The following is an 11,623-nucleotide window of genomic DNA, read 5'->3' as shown; positions in this document are numbered from 1 at the left end:
CACTTTCCATAGTTTGGCTATTGCGGACATTGCTGCTATAAACCTCGGGGTGCACGTACCCCTTCAGATCCCTACATTTGTATCTTTGGGGTAAATGCTCTTAATTGTACCCTACATTGCCATCTACTTGCTTCCCGTGGGATCAGCTGTTTTCTTCTCTATTTAGCTGCAGTAAACTTCCCACAGCTAAATTTTAAGCCCTTGAATATGTTGTCTGTGCTTATTTCCCAGGTTGTTGTGGGGGGGGGACGTGCATGTTATTTGCTTTGCCATTGTGCTGTCTTTAGTCAAGCTACCTATGGCATCCCAGCCCAATTCCTTATTTAATTTCCAAAAAGTACTATAATTCAGAGATATTTTCAATTCCCAACTAAGACGCCATGCTTAGTTTTGAATGCAGTAAATTTCAGCTTTTATACTAATCCTGTAGTGGCAAATTCACCTTCCTCCTTTTTTTTTTCAAACAAAATATTCAAAATGGAGAAGTTATAGCTTTAGAGTTTCCACTTAGGCTTCATAACAAATAGTTGGATATGAAATATTCAGCTGGAATATTCTGAAATAACTTGCCAAATTTATTTTATTCGTTGGCTATAAGAAATTTCATGTAAGATTTATCCCTCCCCCCCCGCAAAAAAAAAAAAAAAATCAGAGCAGTATGACCTAAGGATCATCAGGCTACCATTTCATTTAGTCAGTAGTCACAGTGTCTGAGCCATGTGTTGGATCAGCTCAAATTCATCACTGATGACTGTAAAAAAAAAAAAAAAAAAAAAAAAGGAAAAGAAGGAAAGAAAAACTCAAAATATTTCCCTTGATAACATTGGTCAGGAATATCAGCTTTATAGAAGAATAGCATTCACTGTATAGTGCTAGGCTGCCAGTATTGTTAGGAATTTTATAAATATATGGTCCATTTTCAAAAGGTTCTTCTTTTCCCTATAGTGGTACCTGAAATTCCTGTTGCTTATGACTTTGGTCTAAGATATTGAAAGTCCAAGTTAAAATAGAAATGCTAAGTTTTCAGCCATTGATATTTACCTTAATTTTAAGTTCTTAAATCTTCCAGACCACAAGTAAACTGTGGATTCAATATACTCAAAATAGTAAGATTAATAAATAATAAAGGGAAGTATTTATAAACATATTCTTTTTTCAAATCCCTATCCATGCAATTTATGAAATTCCTTTTCTTAGCAGGATCTTCAGAGTAATTCACATTCTTTTTGATGTTCCTAAAAGTCTTTCTATTTCACCATTCCTTCTCATTTTAACATGTTTTTATCAAACTTTTTTTTTTTTTTTTGTGCTAGTCTGTGCTCTGTTGCTTTCTAGAATCTCTTTATGCTGACATTTCTGGTGAGGTGGGCTTACATTCATGCAGGCTGCAGAATTTGTTGTTGCCTTATGGTGGCACAACTCATGAAATGAATGTCACCCTATAATGTTGTTAGTGTTAGTCTGGTGAGGTGTGGAGTGTGGAAGAACACTCTTTCCACCAGCTACAACTGTTTTTTTTTTTTTCCCCTTCCTATAACAATAATCTGACTTTGAGTTTTTATTTTCGTAGTCTGCCTGTTGATTTCCTAATTTATCTTAATTTAATAATTCTTCTTCCCACCCCTTTGACTCCTATATTGCCCCTTCTAGTGGAATTTGGTGCCAGTTATTATGGGAATGGGTTGGGAGATATTACAAATGATGTTGTCCATGGTGACCTATAAAATCACCCCCTGGCCCTCTACTGAACTAGGCATCTTGAATCTCCCTTTGGGATGAAGTCCCTCCATATTTCACACTGCTGTAAATTTCCAGGGCCCTCTCTCTGAGTGGTTACACAACCACATTTCTACTCCATCAGTCATTGCTTATTGATGAAGGCCCTGCAATCATCCTGAGTAGTCTACACAGAAGCACTCTGCCATATGTGAACTCTTGCATTGCACGGGGTAGACTAGAGACCCTTTGAGGACTCTGAATTCAGATTGTTTTTTCAAGTATTTTTATTGTGCTTCTGTAAGGGATACCAAAAGGTGTAAATATCCTGAGTGTGCAACCACAATATAATCTAGGCAAGGGAGAGAAAATGAGACAACATATCGGGCTGCCCTTATTCAAAAAGAAGATGAAGGCATGGGAATATAGAACTATATTTGTTGAAGACTTTCAATTTATTTGGGTATACGCTTCTAATTTACTGCTCTTCTTCACTGTATTATGATGTAATTATGTATTATAGTACTTCATTGTAAATAATTAATAACAGGTACCTTAGTAATATGTTGGCTAGGTTGCAGAAGGTTTCAGTCACTTTTAATTATTAAAATAGTTTTTTTTTAAATTTTAATATTAAATTCAAAGCATTTTCCCCCTTCATTCTACACAGAATTGACTTCTTATTCTAGCTTCTGGCCAGGAGTTTTTCTATCATGTTTAGGCAAGGTAGATGGAAAGGTACAAGAGTAAATGCTTCCTATTTAACTGCCTGTGGTGAGGCTGAGTTCTCTGACTGGTTAGTTGTCCTCATTTGTTTGGTTCAAGGTAATCATTACTGCCTTTTGGCGGCAGGCATGTAGTTGCTGGGGTCTCCCATATTAGGTTCTTCGGAGGGTTTCCAAAGTCCTTCCCTTCCTTTTTTTTTTTTTTTTAAGATTTTATTTATTTGAGAGAGAGAATAGAGAGAGAGAGAGCACATGAGAGGAGGGAGGGTCAGAGGGAGAAGCAGACTCCCTGCTGAGCAGGGAGCCCGATGCGGGACTCGATCTATGACATGTCAAATAATGGGTCAGATAGCTTCACAGCTGCCTCTTCTCCCACCATGTTCTCCAATTCTCTTTCTATGGTTCAAGCAGCCCAGGTGTGCTGGCCAAACAGACTGCCAACTGGAAAATAAACTGCCCAACTTCCCTTCCTATAGACACCTCCTGTTCCTAATATGGATTGCTTCTGAACAACTTTCCGTGGTTTTAGGTAACAAGATAATCTACTTCCCTTCTCCCTCTTGGAATGGTGTCTCTTCAAAAGGCTATTCTCCTCACTACCCTCTATGTTCTCTTTTTACATTGTCCAGGGAGTGGTGGTAATGCTTGGTAGTAAGGCTTGTTCTAAACTGAAGTCTGTTAGCCCTGTAGGGATATTCTGCATATCAGAATATGGGGGTCTTAGCTTGTGTTAGTCTTCAGCTTGGTCTTAGATACAGTTTTGGGGAACCTAGAAAATTCCCAGTTGATAACCTACTTCAATCCAGAGGAAAAAGAAAAGGGGGAGAATATGAAATAAAATCACTATTGCTGTTTCTATCCTAAAAGAATGAAATTAGAGTCATATAACTAAAGGTAAGTGGACTGAAATTAATATGAACCATTTGGGGGAAATTTGCTGGCCCAGAAAGGGTGCGGCTTGCCAGATATCCTACAAGGAGTCTAGAGGGATGAGACTCCTTTCAAGGACAGCTGGTGCAATATCAATAGTTAACAGAGAAAACAAAAGTCACATTCTGCTCCTGTTGGCTCTGAGAACTTGATCTCCCTCCCTCTACCCTGGAAAGGGTAGAACTGAAAATATGAAAATAGAATTAAGTTTCAAGGGAGTAGGGGAAACAGAGAACACTGATGTGCTTTGAGCTCAGGTCTTCAGGCCCTGACACATTACACTCCAGGATGCCAGAACCAACAAATGTGATTTCTGATTACTTTTTGGTCATCACTAAGAGTGCTTAGTTTTTTTCTGTTGTTGTTTTGTTGTTGTTGTTTCACTTTTTTTCTTGAAAGTACAATGAGAGTTTACAGAGAAAATGCACCCCTCCCCCCCCAAAAAAATCAAATGGAGAAAAAAAAGAAAACGAAGGAAAAAGGATTTTGAAAATGATAGCCTAGTGATTTTGATGTTATTGTAAGCATAATTTTTGACTGGACTAGTAAGTGGATGGTTTATGAACAGTTATCAAGAGAGAGTAATCCCTGAAAGCAACATGGGTTCGAGAAGAACATTACCTGGACTAATCAGATCTCTTTTCCCTTTTTTAGACTAGTAATTCAGAGTAAAGCTGAAATATAATGTATTCTAAATTCCATAGGGCTTCTTACATTCTCTCATTGCATTCTCAAAGATATAATGGGGAAATGTGGGCAGATTGTTGTTTGCATAGGTGGGTTCATAGCTGTTTGAGAGGAAGCTCATTCACTCAACAAATAATTTTGAATCCTTGTTGTATTCTAGGCAATGTGTGTAACCCTCAGGATAAGAGACTAGAGAATTGATACTCCTTAGATGTTTGCTGTGTGTACTTATGCTAGGTGCCTTGTCCATGGGATCTCTTTTACTTGTCTGAGAGGTGGGCATCATTATATCTATATTACAGGTGAGGAAACTGGGGTTCACAGTTGTTGTCCAAGATCATAATACTAGTACGATGTGTAGCCAAGATTCAAACTTTGATCTACTTCATGGTAAAACCATGATCTTCCCATGACATGATTTTCATTGCTCCAGAGGATAAAAGTAGTTACCAAGAGTTGAGTCAGCATAGTAAATTCAGCATCAGATGCTGAGTCACTATAAAGAGGAACTCTCCATCACCTGGAGCTCTGAGGCCTCTGAGCTCTGTGCCTGCCCAGTGCACTCTCACTGCAGGTTTTCAATGAGAGAAGGAATGACTCTCTGTCCTAGATCACACGATGTGATAGCTGTGTTAGGGGAAATGTTGATGCATGGCACCTCTGAAATCCTTTCCAATTAGAGTAGCCTTTGAGTCTGTGACAGTCTACACCTACTAAGAGTCCCTATATTTCTGAGAAAATGGGTTTGTTTATTGCCTTTTTGACTTAGTGATATAATGAAAATATTTTACTATGCTTTTAAGACTCTTCATAAATGTCATTTTTAAAGACATGATTTTTGAAGTTTCTTATATGTAATGTTTTATCTTTACTTCAGATTATTCCTTAGGATAGATTCCTAAGAGTGGAATTATTGTAACTAAGTGTTGGAGCCTTTAAGTGTATGTGTGTTTGTGTGTATTTATATATATGTCTTTTTTAAAAATTTTATTTTATTATGTTATGTTAATCACCATACATTACATCATTAGTTTTTGATGTAGTGTTCCATGATTCATTTTTTGCGTATAACCAGTGATCCATTCAATATGTGCCCTCTTTAATACCCATCACCAGACTAACCCATCCCTCCACCCTCCTCCCCTCTAGAACCCTCAGTTTGTTTCTCAGAGTCCATAGTCTCTCATGGTTCATCTCCCCCTTCGATTTCCCCCTCTTCATTTTTCCCTTCCTACTTTTTTTTTTTTTTTAACCTGTAATGTATTATTTGTCTCAGAGGTACAGGTCTGTGATTCATCAGTCTTACACAATTCACAGCGCTCACCGTAGCATATACTCTCCCCAATGTCCATCACCCAGTTACCCGATCCCTCCCACCCCCCACCACTCCAGTAACCCTCAGTTTCCTGAATTTAAGAATTCCTCATATCAGTTGAGATCGTATGATACATGTCTTTCTCTGATTGACTTATTTCGCTTAGCATAACACCCTCTAGTTCCATCCACGTTGTTGCAAAAGGCAAGATTTCATTTTTTTTGATGGCTGCATGATATTCCATTGTAGATATATACCACATCTTCTTTATCCACTCATCTGTTGATGGACATCTTGGCTCTTTTCATAGTTTGGCTATTGTGGACACTGCTGCTATAAACATCGGGATGCACGTACCCCTTCAGATCACTACATTTGTATCTTTGGGGTAAATACCCAGGAGTGCAATTGCTGGGTCGTACGGTAGCTCTATTTTCAACTTTTTGAGGAACCTCCATACTGTTTTCCAGAGTGGCTACACCAGCTTGCATTCCCACCAACAGTGTAGGAGGGTTCTCCTTTCTCTGCGTCCTCACCAACATCTGTTGTTTCCTGACTTGTTAATTTTAGCCATTCTGACTGGTGTGACTCATTGATGTTTTGATTTGTATTTCCCTGATGCCGAGTGATGTTGAGCACTTTTTCATTGTGTCTGTTGGCCATTTGGATGTCTTCTTTGGAAACATGTCTGTTCATGTCTTCTGCCCATTTCTTGATTGGATTATTTGTTCTTTGGGTGTTGAGTTTGGTAAGTTCTTTATAGATTTTGGATACTAGCCCTTTATCTGATGTGTCATTTGCAAATATCTTCTCCCATTCTGTCCATTGTCTTTTGGTTTTGTTGACTCTTTCCTTTGCTGTGCAAAAGCTTTTTACCTTGATGAAATCCCAATAGTTCATTTTTGCCCTTGCTTCCCTTGCCTTTGATGATGTTTCTAGGAAGAAGTTGCTGTGGCTGAGGTTGAAGAGATTGCTGCCAGTGTTCTCCTCTAGGATTTTGATGGACTACTGTCTCACATTTAGGTCTTTCATCCATTTTGAGTCTATTTTTGTGTGTGGTGTAAGGAGATGGTCCAGTTTCATTCTTCTGCATGTGGCTGTCCAATTTTCCCAGCACCATTTGTTGAAGAGACTGTCTTTTCTCCATTGGACATTCTTTCCTGCTTTGTCGAAGATTAGTTGACCATAGAGTTGAGGGTCCATTTCTGGGCTCTCTATTCTGTTCCATTGATCTATGTGTCTCTTTTTGTGCCAGTACCATACTCATGGATTGGAATAACAAATATTGTGAAGATGTCAATGCTATCTAGAGCAATCTACACATTTAATACAGTCCCTATCAAAATACCATCAACTTTTTTCAAAGAAATGGAACAAATAATCCTAAAATTTGTATGGAACCAGGAAAGACCCCGAATAGCCAGAGGAATGTTGAAAAAGAAAAGCAAAGCTGGTGGCATCACAATTCCAGACTTCAAGCTCTATTACAAAGCTGTAATCATCAAGACAGTATATATGTCTTTCTTCAGTCTCTCCTTGCCCTCTGTGTTGGGGCCAGTTTCAGATTTTATTCAGGAAGCTCCTGAGGTTTTCAACCAACAGAAGTATCTGTGCAGAATTATATTCCCACAAGCAGGGCTTGAGAGTGCTTCTCTTATCTCATCTTTGCTTCTGTGTTGGATGATTATCACAATTTTGGGTAAATATTTAGGTGAAAAATGGTATCTAAAATATGCTTCAGTTTTATTTTTTGATTATTAATGTGATATATTTAAAATTTTTCACATTAGCCATTTTATCTAACTCTTATTAAATTATTCATTTTTTATGAGGTAAAATACCAATTTATATAAGTAATTTATATACTTATAAAAATTTATGTACTTATCACATATATATGAGAAACCTCACCAAAAATGGGAATTGGGTAGGGAAAGAAACTTTAAAAGATCAGCACACTGTCAGCCCATAGACTGTAGAGTTCTCAGCCAGATAGGGTGGCCAATGTGCCCCAACCCCCCCCTTTTTCCCCCAAAAAGCAAAGTTTCAAAATAGTATAAAATTTAAAAACCATTCTGTGCATAAGCTATTCAAGATTTCTCTAGCACTAACTGATACAAAGCATGATGAGATGGCATTTTTAGAGACAGCAGCTTCAGACCCTGAAAAGGGTGATAAGGTGAGTTTATTTCATGTGACTAAATCAGTGGCAAACACAATTTTCTTTTTTCTTTCAAGGAGGCAGGAAAGCATGTAAATGGTCACCTCAACATAAGGGGGACATGATGAACCATTCCGTGAGTGGTTGGGTAAGGGGTAAAGAAAGGACAAGGAATTGGTCTCAGATAGAGGTCTCACTATCTTATTGTTTGGTCACTTCTGATGAAAAAAATTAAAAGTAAGTTTTTCAAAGCTAGGCTGAAAACCTGAGCCATACTCTTTTTTGGCTAACTCCTTCTGGAATCACCTTTCTAATTTAGCTGGTACATTGAACAGAGCAGTGATGTTTCCCAGAATGGGTCTCCTTCTGGGCTCTGGCTCTCAGTAAGGCAGGCCCCTTTTGCTTTCCCTCCTCTGTGGAGAGGGCAGTATGCAGTAAGCTGAAAAGTGACTTTCCAAATGTGAGGAAGGGGTTAGACTGCTGCTTCAGAACTGCGGAATTATTTATAATGTTTTACAAATGGTCACTACATCAACAGCAATGAAAAAGGTAATTATAAAGTGTGTACATCACAACATACTTTTTAAAGAAAAGATTTATTTATTTATTTGAGAGAGAGTGAGAGAGAATGCCGGAGGGAGGGGCAGAGAGAAAGAGAGAATCTCAAGCAGACTCCCCACAGATCACGAGTCCATCATGGGACTCATGGGGCTTGATCTCACTATCCTGAGATCGTGACCCTGAGATCATGACCCTGAGATCATGACCTGAGCCGAAATCAAGAGTTGGACACTTAACTGACTGAGCCACCCAGGCGCCCCCATTGCAACATACTTTTAAGGACACTTCACATTGTGCTCACATTCCCTTAAATATTATTCCCAAAGGAGCTCAGCCTCAAGCCTGACTGCAATCTCTGGGGAGAGGCAGACACTAGTGAAAAAGACACAGGGGTTGGGGTGGGGAAAGTGGCAAAAGGAGAAAGCAGCCTTTCAGTTAAAGATCAGCCATCAGTTTCAAGGCCAGCTTTGGGCAGGCTGGCCTCAGGCTGGAGCTGGTGTCGGGGGAAGAGCAGGGTGCGACTGGGGTGCTCTACATACCATTCAGGTCAGGCAGGAGCTGGTCTGGCATCCTTTGTGTGCAGAGATGCTCCTTTTTGGTGCATTTCATCTTATCTTCCAAATCATCAATTATCTTCTCTAGCTTGGCTACCAATCTCTCAGCAAACTCGGCATAGGTCTTTGCCTGCTTGAGTTTATCAGTAAGAATCTGTATCTCTTCTGCATATTTGTCTCCCTTTTTGAGAGTACTTTTCTTCTGCAGCACTCAGACACTTTGGGTTCTGGTCCATCAGTCTTATCTGCTCATCCACCTCCTCGCAATGGAGTCTGCCAGCTCAGCTCGGTCCTCTGTGCATTCCAGGTCCCCCTCAGTAATCACCAACTTCTGAACCACCCCTTCGTACTTCTCATCTGCTTGTTCTGCAGTGTGCTCAGCTTGCTTGAATTGGATTTCCTGGAGTTCCATCTTTTCTTCATCTCTTAAGGCGCAGTTTTCAGTAATCTTTATACTTCTCTTACTCTCATCAGCAGCTTTCTCGGCTTCCTCCAGCTTTTGCAGGGCATGGTCCAGCTCTTCTTCAACCAGCTAGATTCTCTGGTTCCAGGAGGCCACCTCAGCCTCAGCCTGCTCCTGGGCCCGCCTATCCGCCTCCACTTCCTGCTGTAGGTGTTCGGCCCTCTCCTTTGCATCATTGGCTTGCTGCTGCAGAACCTGCATGTTGTACTTCACTGCCTCGATGGTGGTGATACCGGGCATGGTGCCCTCCTGGCTCCTGCCAATGCTTGGCTTCCTGCCTCCTCCGCTCAGAGCTGCAGCCGCTTCTCTGTAATGCTTTTTGGTTATATGAAACAGAAAGCCACTTCAAACTAGCTTAACAAAAAATGGGAATTTCCTGACTCACTGATGGCTCCCGAGAACTACCTTATGTAGTGCTGAGTTCAGGGACTTGATATCATCATCCAGACTCAGACTGTCCATCTCTCAGCTTGGATGTCCTCTGGACTGATGCAATTCAGGCAGATCTTTCCTCTTGGTGACAAAATGACCATGCAGAGATCCAGTCTTCTTAATCACTCAGTGAAGGAGGTGTCTCTTTTCCAGTCATTGTAGTACAGTCTCTCAAATGAGTCTCACGGGCTGGACACAGCCATGTGCTCATTCCTGACACAGTCAGTCTGCCCAGGAATATAGAATGTGGGAATGGCCATATTTACCTTGTTCATCCACTTTTAGAGGGATAGAGACACTCAAAAAAGCCAAGAGGGAGCACATTGTTAGCCCAAAGGAAAATTAAGGTTCTGCTACAAAAAAATTAAATGTCTGTTACAGTTTTAATTTTGCTCAAGGTGTTTTCTCATATAAAGACAAAATATTATGTGGTCAAATTTAAGTTTTCCTATAATTTCTTATCTAACTTTAAAGCTTAAAAAGTCACAGAATCAATAAAATTACTTTCTATTTCCTTCAATTTTTTATGGTTTATATTTTTGCACTTATCTTTTTTATTTTTTAAAGATTTTATTTGAGAGAGAGGGTGAGCATGCAGAGCAGGGGGAGGGAGAGGCAGAGGGAGAAGCAGACTCCCCACTGAGCAGGGAGCCCGATGCAGGACTTAATCCCAGGACCCTGAGTTCATGACCTGAGCTGAAGGCAGACGCTTAACTGACTGAGCCATCAAGGTGCCCCTGCACTTATCTTTTAATTAACCTAGAATTAAATAGACTTAAAAGCCAAATAAGTTACTAAATATTTCAGTAAGATTTATTGCTAAAACTGATTTATCAACATTTATAATATATAAATTTTAATGAACACTTTTCTATTTCTAAGTCATTTATTGACTTTTTTCTGTTTTTTGAGACTTATTTATTTTTCTTATTATGTTAATCACCATACATTACATCATTAGTTTTTGATGTAGTGTTCCATGATTCATTGTTTGCATATAACACCCAGGGCTCCATGCAGTCCGTGCCCTCTTTAATACCCATCACCAGGCTAACCCATCCCCCCACCCTCCCCTCTAGAACCCTCAGTTTATTTCTCAGAGTCCATAGTCTCTCATGGTTTGTCTCCCCCTCCGATTAACCCCCCTTCATTCTTCCCTTCCTGGTATCTTCTTCTTCTTCTTTTTTTTTTAGAACAAAATTATTGTTTTTCTAAATTTTTTATTGTTATGTTAATCACCATACATTACATCATTAGTTTTTGATGTAGTGTTCCATGATTCATTGTTTGTGCATAAAACCCAGTGCTCCACGCAGAACGTGCCCTCTTTAATACCCATCACCAGGCCAACCCATCCCCCCACCCCCTCCCCTCTAGAACCCTGTTTGTTTTTCAGAGTCCATCGTCTCTCATGGTTCATCTCCCCCTCCGACTTACTCCCCTTCATTCTTCCCCTCCTGCTATCTTCTTCTTTTTTTTTCTTAACATATATTGCATTATTTGTTTCAGAGGTACAGATTTGTGATTCAACAGCCTTGCACAATTCACAGCGCTCACCATAGCACATACCCTCCCCAATGTCTATCACCCAGCCAACCCTTCCCTCCCACCCCCCACCACTCCAGCAACCCTCAGTTTGTTTCCTGAGATTAAGAACTCCTCATATCAGTGAGATCATATGACACATGTCTTTCTGATTGACTTATTTCACTCAGCATAACACCCTCCAGTTCCATCCACGTCGTTGCAAATGGCAAGATCTCATTCCTTTTGATGGCTGCATAATATTCCATTGTGTGTATATATACACCACATCTTCTTTATCCATTCATTAAGATTTATTTTTAAGTAATCTCTACACCCAGTGTGGAGCTTGAACTTACAACCCCAAGATCAAGAGTTGCATGCTCTACCAACTGAACCAACCATTTGCCCCTTTTCTGTCTATTCTTATGCCAGCACTATAGCATTGTAGTTATTGTAGCTATGTAATATGCTTTGACATTTGGTGGGACAAATAAACGGCAGGTAGCTTAAATGAAAGGGGGATAGAAAGACCTGGAGTCACGAGTTTTACCT

At 39.8% G+C, this 11,623-nt stretch overlaps 1 pseudogene; it reads right to left on the bottom strand.

Annotated features, from left to right (window-relative positions):
• Nucleotides 1–8,626: 8,626 nt before the first annotated feature.
• LOC114221396 (uncharacterized) lies at nt 8,627–9,352 on the bottom strand (annotated as a pseudogene).
• Between the last annotated feature and the right edge of the window lie 2,271 nt (nt 9,353–11,623).

Source organism: Eumetopias jubatus, unplaced genomic scaffold (assembly GCF_037043125.1).
Source record: "Eumetopias jubatus isolate StellerSeaLion01/CBP00866 unplaced genomic scaffold, mEumJub1_p1.0 scaffold_7, whole genome shotgun sequence".
Taxonomy (NCBI): Eukaryota; Metazoa; Chordata; class Mammalia; order Carnivora; family Otariidae; genus Eumetopias; species Eumetopias jubatus.
The sequence above is the reverse complement of the archived record's forward strand: the minus strand, read 5'-3'. Positions and strand labels throughout refer to the sequence as shown.